At 55.5% G+C, this 16,304-nt stretch overlaps 1 long non-coding RNA gene across 1 annotated transcript; it reads right to left on the bottom strand.

The window, feature by feature from the left end:
- Window positions 1–3,891: 3,891 nt before the first annotated feature.
- On the bottom strand, window positions 3,892–7,283 carry LOC129641282 (uncharacterized). The gene is made up of 3 exons (XR_008709287.1): window positions 7,209–7,283; window positions 6,644–6,691; window positions 3,892–4,451 (listed from the first exon to the last, which is right to left on the bottom strand). It is a non-coding gene; the product is annotated as an uncharacterized LOC129641282 (long non-coding RNA).
- Window positions 7,284–16,304: the final 9,021 nt, after the last annotated feature.

Here is a 16,304-nt window from a genome sequence, read left to right on the forward strand (position 1 = left end):
GGGGCTCCGAGGGTGGGGGGTGGGGAGCAAGAAAGAAAGAAGAGGAAAGAGAGGGAAATAAAACAAATCAATACCCTTCCCTCCAAATGTGGTTTCACCCTAAATTTCCAAAATACATAAAGAAAAACTAATATTGAGAAAGAGTCAACAAAACAAATCCATCATCAACACATTAAAAGACTTCAGCTGCAAGTGGTTTTCAGAACCATCTGTCAAACATCTAAAATAGCTGTATTCAGGATGCTCAAAGAGGCTGGTGAAGGCAAAACTTTTATTTAAAAGGATGAAAACCAACAAGGTATCTTATGAAAAAGTTGCAATTGGAAATATTAGAAAAATTAGAAATTCAAAGTATTAGGAACGGGAGTCAGACGTTCCTAATACTGAATGAAGTATTAGGCAGAGTCAGTATTCAACCTCAGGAGTCAGACGGCAGAGGAGGGCGGGAGTCCCGCTTTGCTCTGACACGGCGTCTGCGCAGAATGGAGCCTGAAGGGTGAAGGAAAACAGAGTTAAGACTCACGAAGGGCAAGTTTGCAGAGCCCAGTGTTCTGATGAGACGTTCAGGAGAAGATGAAGGATAGCAATGGGGAAGCAGACTTTGCAGAGGGAATGGCTGAGCACTTCATGAAATTGAAGATGGGCGTGGCTCTTCAGATGGCGTGTTCCCCGAGTAAGCGTGAGGACAAATAAAGCAGGTGCCCGACCCCCGGGAAGGTGACTCTACAGAGCAGGAGGGAGGCGGACAACCTTAAACGCTGCTGGAGTGGAAAAGGCAGGTGCAGCCTGAGGGGACGGGAGGAGACTGATGGAGCCCCTTTCCACAAGTCACAGAAGACGGGCTGGGGGGCAACGTCTTCTAAGAGTTGGAGGAAGTAACCGTTGCCCTAAGATTTAGACCCACCCAGGTTGTAATTTTTATTTGAGGCAAAACTAGGTCAGTGCTGCTCCTTCAGGACTAAAGAATTTACTGCCTTATAGCTTTATTAAAAGAGCTATCAAAAGATGTTCTTTAAAAGAAACATCACAAAAGTGAATGCAGAAGGAACAGTGTAAATTTTTTTAAAAATCAAGGAAATATAAGGAATAGTGATCAGAAAATACAGAATAAACTCATCAGTATTCACCATGAATATAATCAAACTCTACTGTAAATAGACAGAAGTTACATGATTGAATGTCTTCAAAAGCTTATACAAAGCATGAGCAAAGCAAAACTGCAAACAGCTGAAAAACAAAGAGATTGAAAAAATGTGCCAGGTAAATATTAAAGTAGTAATATTAATATTAGACAAGCCCAAATTTAAGATATATACTAGAGTTAAGAAGGTACATTAGGTAATGAAAAAATGAAGTAAAACATAAGAAGATATAAGAATTGTAAACTCATGTTCACTTAATAAAAGCTTCAAAATATATACAAAACCTAAAAGAATTATAAGAAGAAACAGGTATACCCAGTAAGATAAAAGATGAGTGTAACACACATTAATTTTTTAGGATAAATAAAAATTAATTGTGCCTCTAAAGATTTACCTGACAAAATCAACACATTTGACAAAATATATACTTATCTATATCTATTTTGTGCATATATGTGTGTTTATATATAGGATTATGCCTGCAGAAATAAATAATACACACTGTATATACACATGTATAATTAATGCATAAAATGTATATGAAACATATAAAATTAGCACTGTAATAAATATTAGTGAAGTCTGAATATTTTAATTGACAAAATTTTTCTCTGTTTACTATAAAGAAATAAAACTGAATTCTCAGTTCAGTTCAGTCCCTCAGTCGTGTCCGATTCTTTGCGACCCCATGAATTGCAGCACGCCAGGCCTCCCTGTCCATCCCCAACTCCCGGAGTTCACTCAGACTCACGTCCATCGAGTCAGTGATGCCATCCAGCCATCTCATCCTCTGTCGTCCCCTTCTCCTCCTGCCCCCAATCCCTCCCAGCATCAGGTTCTTGGATGAGTCAACTGTACACATGAGGTGGCCAAAGTACTGGAGTTTCAGCTTTAGCATCATTCCTTCCAAAGAACACCCAGGACTGATCTCCTTTAGGATGGACTGGTTGGATCTCCTCGCAGCAGGAAAGCATAATTTTTGAAACTTAAAAAGGTGCTCCTAAATGCTACAGATGTGATGGGAAGGCACCGCCACTGAGAGACCTGGTGTGATCACCACATCAACACATGTTCCAGCTGAACAAGGCCTCAGGGGGAGTCACGGTCTTACCCGGATTTATTAATGAAAACAAACAAATGTTCAACTCTAGGATAGAGTAAAATGAATATAAATCTAAAGGAAGTGAAAAGAAAGAATAAACACAAGAGAATGAATCAGTATAACACCTTATAAAGAAAAAAATCATGAGGTTCTACAAACGCATTTTTTTAATCCAAGAAAACAAACCTTCTTAATACAACTGATAAGAAGAAACACACTAATAAGAAAAAGTGAATATGACTTAAAAAAAAAACTAGAGATATTTGAAACTCAAAAAGAGTACTGCGATAGACTTTGCTAAGTCACTTCAGTCGTGTCTGACTCTGTGCGACCCCATAGACAGCAGCCCACCAGGCTCCCCCGTCCCTGGGATTCTCCAGGCAAGAACACTGGAGTGGGTTTCCATTTCCTTCTCCAATGCACGAAAGTGAAAAGTGAAAGTGAAGTCGCTCAGTCGAGTCCGACTCTTAGTGACCCCGTGGACTGCAGCCTTCCAGGCTCCTCCATCCATGGGATTTTCCAGGCAAGAGTGCTGGAGTGGGGTGCCATTGCCTTCTCCGGCGATAGACTTTAGGTTGTGAAATAAATATGTTTGTCTCAGAATCAGAAAATAAACTAAGATCAGAAGAGAAAAGTCATTAGCTTCTCAGTACACGCAGGTTAGAAGCGTGTGACAAAAGTCAACACTCACAAGTGGTAACGAAGCTGGGAACAATCAGGCACGTAAGACGTCCCACTTAAAGAAGGGGCTACAGAAGCGTCTCCATTTATGTTAAGAACAACATAAGGCTGCTCGCGATGAGTTCTTGAATTTCACGTGGCAGGGGAGGGCAGGGAGGTCCTGCTGCTGCTGCTGCTGCTAAGTCGCTTCAGTCGTGTCTGCTGTGCGACCCCATAGACGGCAGCCCACCAGGCTCTCCCATCCCTGGGATTCTCCAGGCAAGAACACTGGAGTGGGTCGCCATTTCCTTCTCCAATGCATGAAAGTGAAAACTGAAAGTGAAGTCACTCAGTCGTGTCCGACTCTTCGTGACCCCATGGACTGCAGCCCACCAGGCTCCTCCGTCCATGGGATTCTCCAGGCAGGAGTACTGGAGTGGGAGGCCATTGCATTCTCCGTGGGAGGTCCTAGCTGCAGTAATAAGACAAGAAACACTTTGACTTGAAAAGAAAGCTCTGAATCACCATGTTTGCAGGTAATGAACAATAGAAAATCAGAATCAATAGAGGACCCAGGCCCAGGAACAAACCTACCCCCAAAATGTGTGCAATTTCTATGGAAATAAAAGGAAAATTTATGACAGAAAAGAAGGTCTGAAAACATGGAGACAGAAGCCGTTGGCAGATTAGAAATCTCGATATTTCAAATCTGTAAAATCAAAACACAGTCCCCACAGTGTCTTTCCTGGACTTGAGGATCGTACTCTGAGGTCTAAGAGTGAAAGGCAGGAGTGGACAGAGTCGTGCAGAAGGCGGGGCAGAGGGCTTCTGGACCAGCTGCGTCCAGGGCAGGGTGCAGGCCGCGGTCTGTCTGGGGGCTGAGGGAGGGGGCGCGGGCTGCGGCAAGCAGGGGCCCGGCCCGCGGCGTTTTCTTTCTTCCGAGAGAGGTGCCTGGAGCAAAAGTGGCAGAGCGTTCACGCGGATTAATCTCACTGTGAGTCAGGAATGTCCTCTCGATCTCTGCAACGTGTCCTTCTCTCAATGATACTTTCAGAGACAGACTCTGCTCACCCAGGGCTGTGGACTTCTGCGTCCTTACCTGTCAGCCTCCAGACTCTGGACGCCCCCAGCCCGTATCTGCCCCTCCCCACCCCACATGCTCTGGTCTGCTTCACCTCCTTCCCCCAGCCTTTCGGCTGTGGGAGCTGCCGTGCTTCCCCAGGGCCCCAGAGCGCTTGGGGCCATCCGCACGCCCTGGGCACGCAGCCCTCTGCTGTGCCTTAGAGGCACTGCACCCCCAGCCTCCCGGGGCAGCCTTGAATTCTTCTCCACGGCAGGGCTTTGCGGAGGAGGTCAGTTCAGGAGAAAACTGGTTGCCAGACAGCAAGCGGGCACATTGCTTCACTCACGGAGCAGTCAGCATGGAACACTTGCTGCCCCTGGTTGAAGGCTTCTAAAATCTCCATGGCGACATGAATGGTGCGGTCTCCTTCCAGAAGCTCGCCGCCACCGCCAGGAAGATGCTCTCCTTTACCCTCCCCTGGAGTCTGCAGACAGGAGGGGGTTTTGCATGGTCACAGCACAGCACAAACAACATGGGCGACTTCTGGGACCCCGTGACCATTACTTAAGGTCCAGGGTCACATGGCGAGGACACCCAGCACCCCTCCAGACCCGAGTAAGCCAGGCTTTGGGGCCAGGTCCTGCCTCGTGAGTCACCTGGGCAGATGCCACCAAGAGTGGAGACAAGACGTCCCAGCTGGACCTCAGAACCCTGAGCAAGATGAACGTCACCCCCTGTCCAGGTGTTAAGAGGCAGAGCTTTATCTTAGCCGTACAGATTCAGCTCCTGCGTTTTGGAAAGTCTGCTCCTGCAGAGTACAGGTGCGACACCTGGAGGGGTCGGGGGTCACCCCCGGGTCAGAGGGGCCACACCTGAGAGACCGCCAGGGTGATAACAGCAGAAAGGGCCGAGGCGCTTGTCACTGGCGCCTCTCAGCCCCGGGAGGCTGTCGGTGAGGTCCATGGCCATCCTTCAGCACAGCCGGACCAGCGGCTCACGGCGCCTGCGAGGGGGCGGGCTGCCCGTGGCGGGCAGGCTCAGAGGAGGTTAGTCTCTCGTGGCTGACTCAGCGGGCATGCGGACCCTGCTCTGACGGAGCGCTCGGGTCTTCTTCACGTGCAAGGTGCCCCTTTCTGCTCCCCCGGGTGTGTCGGTAGGAACCCGAGCTTCGTCTAAACAACGCGGCCCCCGGACACCCTTTCATCCCCACGTCAGGGCTGTAGCCCTCGCCCCTCTCTTCCTATAAGGTGACCACATTTATATTTACAGCTTCTCCTTCTGAGCCAACTAATTAGTATACCAAGCCAGTCTCAGGAATAAAATCATCAGGAGAAGATTACATTTGGAAATTTCCCTGAAGACTTAGGGTTCCCTGACACGTGCGTCTGGCACCTCCCTGAGCTCTCCAGGGGCAGGAACTCTAACCCTGCGCTGGGAAAACCTACGCAAATTAGCCGAATAAAGCCCACACCCGGAGCCGAATCCAAACTCCCGGCGAGAAGTGGACGGCCGTCCGAGTGGAGGTGGCGTTTGAACCAGGGTCCGGACTTGGAGCAGGTGAAGTGTCTGGCGATGCCTGACTTCTCGCCACGTGGCAGCCTTGTTGGGGGGCACTCTAGCCTCAAGTCCAGCTGATTTCGGGTGGAAACCAGCTGCTGTGATGTTGGCAGATGAGGCCGCCGAGCATCCCAGCCCCCCACCTTCATGGGGTGAGGACCCCTGTTCTGATCGTCTCCCTGAAACATGAGAGGGAGGCGGGCAGGGACTGGACCCCGGGGAGATGAGGTTGACAGCCGATTATCACACACACTCACAGCCTGCGAGGAGGACTCTGCCCACAGCACGGGGTCACTCGGAGTGAGACGAGGCGGGCTCACCGGATAATTCCAAGGCCAGATGGGGAGCGGGAGCCCTCTGCCCAGGGACAGCACCCCTGGGTCAGGGTGGCCTGGGTGGAGACCTGGTCCCAGGAGCAGAGAGGGGGGCCCTGCGGGTGCGTCGTCCTTTTTGCTGTGAAATCTCCTCACTCTCTGCTCTTCCTGTCCCTGGGAAGCGGGAGCAGGTTCTGGAACAGCCTCGTCTGAGGGCCTTTTGTGCTCACAGGGGAATTCCCACCCCTGCCCCCCCCCACCCCGTCACGGGGACCGCTGGGTGTGTGTGGGTCTGGGGATCCCCTCTGAGGTCTGCGGGTCTGTGCCCAGACAGGACCTGAGCAGAGGCGGGCCGCATCCCAGAAGGGGAGGGATGGGAGTGTCTACCTGGGAATTCGCACGGCACCCCTGCCTGGCGCCTCTGTGTGGGGCCCTGGCAGAGTTTTCCTCTTATAAATGAAGCCAAGTTCCGCGGACACTTCCAGACGGGGCTGTGAGGGGGCAGGCTCTCTGCTGCTCCTGGCTGGGGATGCTGGTCCTGGGGGAGGGGGCGCCCCCAGCTTCAGTGACCACCCTGCCTCCCTTCCCTCTTGCTGTGGGCAGGCGGTCTGGTCAGCCCACGGTCTTGCCAACACCTGGAACTGTCCTTTTTTTAAAATTTTGCTGTTGAACTTGGTGCCCGACGGTCCTTCCCTGGGGTTTGATCTGCAAACCTCTGGGGTCGCATAGAGTCGGACATGACTGAAGCGACTTAGCAGCAGCAGCAACAGTGACTGAAGGTGTGAGCGTCTTTTCACAGGCTTACCGGCAGGTTGTGTATCTTCTTCTGACGAGTTCCTGTGCATTTTGGAACCTTTATATTTCATGGGATTAAAAGGCAGCTTTGTTCGTTTCCCGCGTCTGCCAAGCACAGCCCACAGGCCGGCAGCTTACAGAGCAGACCTTCCCAGACCTTCCCTCTGGAGGCTGGAAGCCCAGACCCAGGTGGACAGGGTGGGCTCCTGCTGCAGGCGCAGCCGCTCCAGGCCGTCCGCACACCGGCCCCCTGTGTTCTGTGTCCCCACCTCCTCTTCTTAGGTCGGACCAGGCCCACCCGTGTGACCTCCCTTGACCACCGTCGCCTCTCCCCAGGCCCTCCCCACCCGGGTCACACTCAGACTCTGGCTACGAGGACTCAGCATGTGAATCTGGGGGCACAGTTCAGCCCACAAACAAGGGGACCCCAAGTCCCAGGCAGGGGAGTCCAGGGTCGCAGACAGTCTCAGGCGTGCTGGCTCTCCTGAAGCTCAGCTCCCAGGGCTCAGGGTACAGGCAAGGGCGTCCCTCTCCCTGCCTGCCCGTGTAGACGGCACCCTTCCCATCACTCGTACCTTCAGGGGCAACAAGGAGCCTCCTGTGAAGGTGAACCGCTCAGGACCACAGTGAAAGCGCCATCTGGGAAACCCGATTTGGGGAGGAATTGAGGGTTTTGGCTGCTGTAAACAGCTCATTTCTGCCCAGGCGATCGGATCAGCTCTCAGGATAATCTAATCGGGGAGGACATTTGTCAGCTGGCTGCTCTGATTCCTGCAGGCCTGGGGGTCCCCAAGGCCTGAGTGCAGGTCCCCTGCTTGGAGCGTTTGGGCAGCAGTGGGGTGGGGGACAGGCACCCTGACCCCTGAGAGGTGATGGTGCCCCCCCAGGTGGTGGGGCAGCACAGATCCACCCCCCGAGGCCTGCAGACCCCACCGCTGACCTGTGGTGAAGATTCGGCTTTGATTTCAAATAATCCAATTAAAAATTCCACCTCTGAAACATGGTAATTGTAATCTGTCTCATCTCTAAGTGTAATTATATTAAACTCCAATTTTCCCTCAAATATGCATTCTAATTCAATTTTCCTTTTTTCCCCCTTCTTAACTAAATCTATTATCATTCCCTCAGTTAAATTATGCTTATTTAATCTTTGATGAGACCTTTTGCCGGCAATCAGCTGTTTTAAATTAATGCCCCCAATCCTGAGGACAGTGGCACTCAGTTCAGGCAGACTCTGGGGAGGTGCAGGGGGGGTGACTCCTGGGTCCCCGCTGAGGGGCTCTGCTGTGCCTCAGCTCCCCCAAACCCACGGAGAGGGCAGCGCCCATGCCCCCACTGTCCCGCTACCCCCGCAGGTGGCAGCCCCTGCGGACTTCAGCAGCGCCCTCACCTCCAGGGAACACGGTTGACCTCGGCCTGATGGGATCTCACAGGCAGATCTTCCTCAGAGGAGCAAATAATTACTGCCAAACGCCAGTGCTGACCTCACTGATGCTCACTGTATGAATTAAGCACAAATCCCACAGGTTTACAGCTTTGATGCAACCATTAAACCAAATTAACATACGAATTAAGTGCAAAAAGTAATCAACAAAACACAGCAGTCCATTGCCATCCCTCGGTTTGGAGACAGGCAATGGTTCAATGACGGGGTCCTGCCGGCTCAGGGCTGCTTCAGGTCCACCTGCCTGGGTAGATGCCCACCTCCCTGGGTTCCCCCACACCTCCCTGATTCCCCCCACCTTCCTGGTTCCCCCCTCCTCCCTGGATTCCTCCCCACCTCCCTGGTTCCTCTGTGTGAGCCTTCCTGCTCCCAGCAGGCTGGACTGGGGGCCCCTGGCCCCATCTCCTGCAGTCACGTGTGGGAGCCAGAGCCGGTGAAGTCACCTGTTGGTCCCCAGGTAACCGAAGCACAGATGAGAGAAGCGTTCATACCCTGGGCCTTCAGGGAGGGAGAATAATTTCACACTGGAGCGGGGAGGGCCTTTGAGCGCCTCAGGCCCTGCTCCTCCGCGGGACAGGCCGATGGGAGGCAGGTCTCAGGTGAGCTTGTGCCCCTTGCCCACGGCCCCCACAGGACTGGGCGCCCTGCTCGTCGCCTGGCATGCACACGGTGGGCACACGGCAAAGCCAGCGGCCCCTCGACCCTGGGCTTGCGCCCCCCGCCGTTGCCCGGCTGTGGTTTCCTTGGTCAGAAGCAGTGCTGTTGGGAGATCGTGTGGGGGGTGAGGCCTCCCTGAGTCCAGGAATGGGGGCTCCCAATAAACCCCCAGCTTCAGCTCCCTGCTCATCTGCACAGAGCGCGGGGCCCAGGGCTCCTCCTGCCCGATACCCCGGCCTCGCGTGACCTGGGCCTCGGTCGTGGAGGCGCAGCAAGTCAGGGGTGGCTGCCCCAACACAGAGGGTGTTAGGCCTGAACACGCTCGGGGAGACCTCCTGCTTGGGGAGCAGCAGGGCCAGGCCCCCACTGGGAAGGAAAGGAGTCAGCCTTGCTGAGAACGGACTCCATCCACAGTCAGTGAAGACGCAGCGGACGTGTCTGAGCCCGAGCAGCGCTCTTTTGCTGCCTCGGTGCTGTGTGTCTGGAACTCGAGGCGTGGAAAGTGCAAACCTTGTAATCGAGTTTTAACGTCCGCATCATGGCAAAGCGCACATGTGGGTATTATTTTTAATTGCACAAACGTACTCACAGGCATGTAATTTTTTCAAATAATTAAAAACGCTTTGTAAACTGTGACATTTCACTGCCTCACTGAGAAAGCTAACTATTTAACTCTTGAGTCTCGTTGTCCTGTGCTTTACAGCCAAGAGATGGCCAGACGTTTTTCAAATGAGTGAAGATGTTCCATAAAGTCACTCATCACGTAAGACTGCGCGTCAGGAAGCTTCTGTCAGAATAGCATCACTCAGATGGAAGAAGCTGGGATAAGACCCCCACGGCCTGATACCACCCGCCTCAGACGTGCACACACTGGCTTTCCTCCGGGGTGGGTGGGCTCCCTTCCCAGGAGCAGAGGACCCCTGGGTCTGCCGGCAGGAAGGCCCTGGACACTTCCCGCTTACCCTTCTGCAGCAGCAGGAGAGACCGAGTAGTTGGTGGGGCCCTGGGAGAGCGGAACATGCAGGGCTCTTGTCCAAAAGCGAGGAAGCATCTGGGGTGCGCCAGTACGCAGCCCACGAGAGCGCGGGCCCCCAAGCTGGGCTGTGAGCCTGTGCGCCGCGGCTCAGTCCTCCTCGACGCCGGCCTGCGGGAGCCTGACCATGTCGCCGTCACCCAGTCTCGCAGCCGCGAGGCTTCACCCCCGTGAGCGCCTAAGTGGACAGTGCGGTTTGTTGCACAGAATTCCTGTGAAGTCCGTCCTTTTGTTTGTCTGCATGCGTGTGTACATATGTCTGTACGTGTGCACACACGTGGGTGCATGTGTGTGCCTGTGTGTGCACAAGTGTGCAGGCACACACATCTGAGTGTGGGCTCACATGAGTGTGTGTTGAGTGTGGGCACGCCCTGAGTGTGCCGACACATGCAGGCTCACGTGAGTATGAATTGAGTGTGGGTACACTCTGAGTGTGCCCACACATCTGGGCTCACATGAGCGTGTGCGTTGAGTGTGTGCATGCTCTGAGTGTGACCACACATGCAGGCTCAACTGAGTGTGAGCTGAGTGTGTGCACGCCTGTTGAAGGAGCCATGTCACCCACACCCCAAGGTCACCTCGCACTGAGGATGTTTCCTTCCAGACAGTGTCCCAGGACCCTGCTGGTCCCACCGGGACCCCAACCCCCCTGATGCAGCCAGCTTTCAGGGGAGCCCCCTCTCTCACTGGGCTTCTTGGCCCCCACTGATTCTTGGGGGCCCCTGGTCCCAGGACTTTACTCTTCGCATGGCTTGTTTCTCAAGAAGGTCGGTGCCTCATTTGAAAAGCAGACCTTCGTGACTACTCCTCACCTGTCTACCTCCTGCGGACCCTGCCAGGACGGAGTTCCCTCTCCAATTTCAGGGTCCGGGGAGGGGGCGGTGGATTCCACAGCCATCCCTGCCTGCTGGGAGGGGAGGGGGCACCTCACCTGGATGAGGGGGGTCCTGTGCATCCCCGCTGGCCACACCCTGACAGATGCTGCTGGAGCCCCACGTGGCGTCAGGAAGGTCAGGGCCGGGAGGGGAAGCAGGGACCGGGCCTGATGCTGACGCAGCCTGGGGACAAGGGCCCGCCTTGGCACGGCTGAGCCTCAGTTTCCAGCCTGGGTGAGGGGCAGGGCTCGCGGTCACCACGCATGGAGGCCCTCTGCCAAGGCTGTGGGTGCGTGGGTTTCATTCTCACTACCCCAAGCCATGAGGGGGTGCAGGGGGGCTCCCTGCCTCCTGTCAGCATCCCAGGACTCCAGACGGTCACCAGGCGCCTCTGTCTGCCTCCAACAATCCCTTTCAAAACAATTACCGTCACGTGAAAGGGAGTGAAATATGCCATCTAATTTATTAAACTTCCACCCAAACTTAGACATCAAATGTTTTATTAATATTTTCTATCATCCTTACAAGTTAAACCAGCCATGAAAATTACCTTCAACAGAAAAAAAAATGTTGAAAATGTATTCATTTATAGGAGACGCCGAGCTGCCCTTCTTGGGTAATTTAATCAGAAATAGCTGAGGTCTGCTCCAATACTCTCTCTGATACAAATATTGAAATATCTAATTAATGTCAATCAGGCCTGGAGGAGTGCTTCATACGCGTTGCAGCAAGAAAGCAAGACACCAAGACAGAGTGAGGCCAACGCCTCGCCCAAGTCCCAGCGGGGAGCCCGCCACGAGGGCCTCCCAGTGCCATGCAAGCCGAGGAGAGGGCTCGGGGTCCCCTCAGTGCAGGGGGGCACTGAGGATGCAACCTGAACCCCTGCCTGCGAGCCCCACCAATCCCTGCTTCCCCTTGCTCTCTCCCCGCCCACTCTCTCTCCCCCCTCACTCTTTGCCCCTCCCCCCACTCTCTGCCCCTCCCCCTCTCCCCCTCCCCCTCACTCTCCCCCTCCCTCTGCCCCTCCCTCTCCCCCTGCCCCTCACTCTCCCCCTCCCCCTCACTGTCTGAGCATTGGCAGGGCAGCCCCTCCAGGCCTCTGCTCTTCATCCCCATAATGGAGCTATGCCTGCATCTCCATCAGGGTCTATAAAGCTCCAAGGACTCCACTGGGCAGCGGCTGTCCCCCACAGCCCCGTGCTGAGCTCAGGGTGCGGGAGCCTTGGGGGTCTCTGTGCTCCTGAGCTGCACCCCTAGGACGAGGCTCACCATGAGGGGCTCCAGGCTCGTTAGACCTATCGGGATCGTCATGGTGGGCCTGGCGGGCAAGGGCTTGTGGGTGACTGGGGGGTAACTGTTACACCCAAGATCTCAGGGCCTAGGAGGCCAGAGCCGCCCCACCTCCAGACCCTGGGAACTTCTCCAAGGGATGTGGACCAGCAGGTGGGAGGCGACCACGGCCTTTGGGCAGAACTGTAAGGGAACGGATCCTGCTCCCGTGTCCCGTGTAGGTCGCACTCCTGTGAGGGCACGGGCGCCCTTGTCAGGGTGGACGTCCAGCCAGGGGAGTGCCATCCTGGACGGGGCTCTGGAGGGCCTGGAGGCCTCGGCCAGGTGGGGGGCGATGCCCAGAGGCTGCGGTGGGCTGTGCCCAGGCCCGCCCTGCAGGCCGGGGTCCAAATGGGCGTCCAGGCCCCCTGCTCCCGGGGCGGGCAAGACGAGTGTGACGAGGATGACACCGAGGCCACCAGGCGGAGGGACTCGGCTGGAGCCAGAGGCCGGTGGCCGCGGCCCCCTGCACACGCTCTTGCACCTCCTTTCCAGGGTCCTAGGGCTCGTCTCACCTTCCTGCCCTCCCCACCCACCCCCGCCTCTGAACGAATTCCTGCCTCTTGCAAGACAACAGAAGTCACACCGTGACGATGTTGCTTCATCCATAAACACGGTGATTTCAGGTCAGCGTACAGCCTTGTGACCATCAAAGCTGAAGCCGGCTCACACCCCAGACCTGGGGCCGCAGTTATGGCAGGAAGGCCCACTGGCCCCGGGCAGGTGCCTCTCCAGGGCCCTGCCACCTGCCGGGCACAGATGCGCCGGGGCTGAGTCTCCCTGTCTGCCCTGCAGCCACTGGCCTCCTGCCTCGGACCATGGAGCCCCGTGTGGCCCTCCTGACTGGTGTGTAACTTGCGAATGTGCATCGGGGGCTGGAGCCCGCCGACAGCCGTCCAGCTCCCCCACGAGCCCGTCCAGACTGGAGCCCCTGGCAGCTGCCATCCATCACGCTTGGCCCGGGCCCCGCTCTCTGGTGACGGCCGTCCGGGCGCGGGGACCAGCAAGGCTGGAGCCCCAGCGAGGGCAGTGATGGATGAGAGCGCCCAGCCGGACTGCGCACTGTAATGGTGATGAATACGGCTTGGACCTTTCTGGCAATAATGGTTGTTTATCCATTTTCAGACCCAGGAACAGCAATCAAGTTCCTTCAGCTGGCTATTAATTACCGCACCGGCCCTGCGGTGGGCGGGTGCGGGCTTTCTTTCCAGGGGTCCCATCTGTCACGGGAAGGCAGTGGGGCAGGCCCGCTCTGCGTCTCTCCTGTGAAGAGAGCTCTTCCAACAAAAGCTCTCCTGCAGCAGATGGGCTGGCGCGTGGGCTCCGAGCTGGACCGCACAGGCCTCTCTGGAGGAAACCAGCTGCGTCCTCCTGATGCTTCCTGCGTCAGGGGCCTCAGCCCCTGGTTTTGAGAGGCAATGGCAAAGAGCCTTGAAACCATAGCACCCCTTTCCCCTTTGGTAACTATGAGTTCGTTTTCTGTGTCTGCGGGTCTGTTTCTGTTTCATATATATAAGTTCATTTGTATCTTTTTTTTTTTTTTAAGTAAATTAGGAGTTTGGGGTTAACATACACATACTACCATATATTAAATGGGCTTCCCTGGTGGTTCAGGCGGTAAAGAATCTCCCTGTAATACAGGAGATGCGGGCTTGATCCCTGGGTCGAGAAGATCCCCTGGAAAAAAGCACGACTACCCGCTCCAGCGTTCTTGCCTGGAGGATCCCATGGACAGAGGAGCCTGGCGGGCTGCAGTCCACGGGGCCACAGAGAGTCAGACACGATGGCGTGACTTTCACACACACACACACACACACACACACATAAAACAGGTCCTACTGAATAACACAGGGAGCTCTGCTCCATATTTTGTGATAATCTATAAGGGAAATGAATCTGAAAAGAGTATCTATCTTTCTGTCTATAAAACTGAATCATTTTGCTGTATGCCTGAAACTAACACAACTTTCCAAATCAACTGTATTTTGATTTAAAAACCACAGTGCATCAAGACTGGATGGGATCTTGGTGGTCTGGAATGTGGGGTGTGGGATCTGAGGTCCTGTGTGGGGCTGTTGAGGGACCTGCCCCGTCTCCCCAGACCTGAGCCTCCCGTCCACTGTCCAGGCTCCATGAGGGATTCTGCTTAGGGCCGCGTTTACCAAAAGCCTGTTTTCAGCTCCTGCAGCTTCTGGAGAGACAAGCAGAGCCTAGTGAAGAGGGTGTCCATGCAAGGGGTCTGTACTAACCCCCCTGAATTACTAGTCTCCTTAAAACCTCTGTTTACAGGTGGGGCTAAGTTCCATGGGCTCCATCGCCCCCTCCCTGTCCGGACACCGCTCCTGACGGGACCCCTGTTTGCCACCTGGGCAGCACGGATGTGGTTGCAGCTTGTGGCCAGCACGGGGTGGTTTGGGGAACGTTTAGGGCTTCCCTGGCTCCCTGTCACTAAGTGACGGGCCTGAGGTCTCCAAGCTCTGTGTGGCCGGACTCAGGGGTCCCACGGGAGGACAGATTTAAAAGGTAAAGCAGGCGGAGACGATCAGCGTGCCGGGGAGTGCTGGTCCCTGCAGTGTTCCTGATACAGTCCTTGTTTGTGGGTCGTGTCCAGGTCATATCAGGAGGGGCACTAGAAGCCCTTGTGGTTGTAAATGGTTCTCCTTCTTCAAAAGATGTATTTCCTTCTTAGAGTATCACCTTTGAGGAGGAGAGGAGGAATAAGGACCATCTACTTATCTCCAAGCCACAGTCCAGGAGCACGTGATGTATGGAAACCTGGGTTTACAAAGGAGATGCATTTAGGGACATTATTTATCTGCAAAGGAGCAGGAAAATCTATAAAATCTATGCTTGAAAGAGGACACGCAGAGGCTTTCTTCAAGTGGCAGCTGTCACGTGCATGCAAGTACTTGCTGACAGTTCATAGATGCCTGGGAGAAGCCGCGAGGGAGGGGCAGATGGGTTTGTGTGGATCCATCGGGGAAGCGTCGATCCATCAGCAGGAGAGTGGAAACTGCATAGAAATTCTCAACCACGCGTGGGGCACATACAGGAAGTCAAACCTGACGGGACCTCGCGGGGCTCAGAGAGCTGCGTGGGGGCCGGGGTGGTTCCTCAGGGAGGGGCCTGGGGTGCGGGAGGCCCCGCGGTCACCCGGGGTCCCGGAGGGCGGAATCAGACACATGGACCTGCCGCCCACCTGCCGTGGCCTGTGGTTTCCAGGGAGCGTGCCGCCCTGCACACTGGGGCCCGGGGGCTCTATGCCCCCTCGTGGACCAGGTGTCGCTGCCCTCTCTGAGCAGCCTTGGACTGTGGAACGAAGGCTTGAGGCCCAGGAGGACCGGCGGGGCTGCTCTGCGACATCTCCAGCCGGTGAGGGAGGGGGCCTGGGGCCGGCAGCACAGGCCGGCGGTTACCCACACTGGGCCGGTGTGTCCATGAGGCGCCTTCAGTCCGTGTTTATCAAGCAAACCGCCAGGTAAGGCGGCTCGTGCCGAGCACTGGGGCAGAGCAGGGGCAGAGTGAGGGGGTCTGTCCATCAGGCGTCCATCCTGGCCCGGGGGGGGCAGAGGACCCAGACACCCACTCAGTGACCCCTGGTGACACCTGTGGGGCCCCAGGCTCGCCCAGGAGGAGTTCTGTCTGCGTGGGGTCAGGGCGGCCTCACTCCGGTAGCAGAGCAGACCATGGGGGTGTGGCGACCCCACAGGGGAGGCCCGGCACAGGACAGCCGTGGGGGGCTGCGCTGGGGGGCTCCCGGCAGGAGGGGTGCCTGTGGTCTGAGGCCTTTAGGGGTCTCCGAGGCTGCTGTGGTGAGGACTGGCCCCAGCAGGTGGGGTCGGGGGGTGCCAGAGGAAGGCTCCCTTCACAGATAGACTGGAGGAGCCTGTGGGCGGAGCTGGAAGAATCCAGGGCAGCCAGGGCTGGAGGGCTTGGAGATGGGCCTTGAGGTGGGAGGTGGGTGTGATGGGCCTTGGATCCAGGGGAAGGAACAGCTCTGTCCTGCCTTCCTGGAAACGTGGGGCAGAGAGAAAGACCAAGAGGTCCAGTCTGGACAGCCCCTGGTCCGCCAAGTGGCAGGCAGATGGGGCCAGGATGTTGCCAGCCACAGACATTCGGTTCCTTGCTCTAGAGGACCTTGCACTGCGGAGGGAAGCGTCTCCAGATTATGGAAGCCCAAGCCATGGGAACAGTTCATGGAGAAATGAGTGGGGGAGACACCCAGCCTGCAGGCTCCCCACGCAGACGTCCCAGAGCCTCTGCTTGGATTGGAAGATCCTTGTCCCTGGAGAGAATGTCCCCCCATCCCCAGCCCCCAGAGCCATCTATGTGT

Source organism: Bubalus kerabau, chromosome 1, assembly GCF_029407905.1.
Source record: "Bubalus kerabau isolate K-KA32 ecotype Philippines breed swamp buffalo chromosome 1, PCC_UOA_SB_1v2, whole genome shotgun sequence".
In the NCBI taxonomy this organism is placed as follows: domain Eukaryota; kingdom Metazoa; phylum Chordata; class Mammalia; order Artiodactyla; family Bovidae; genus Bubalus; species Bubalus kerabau.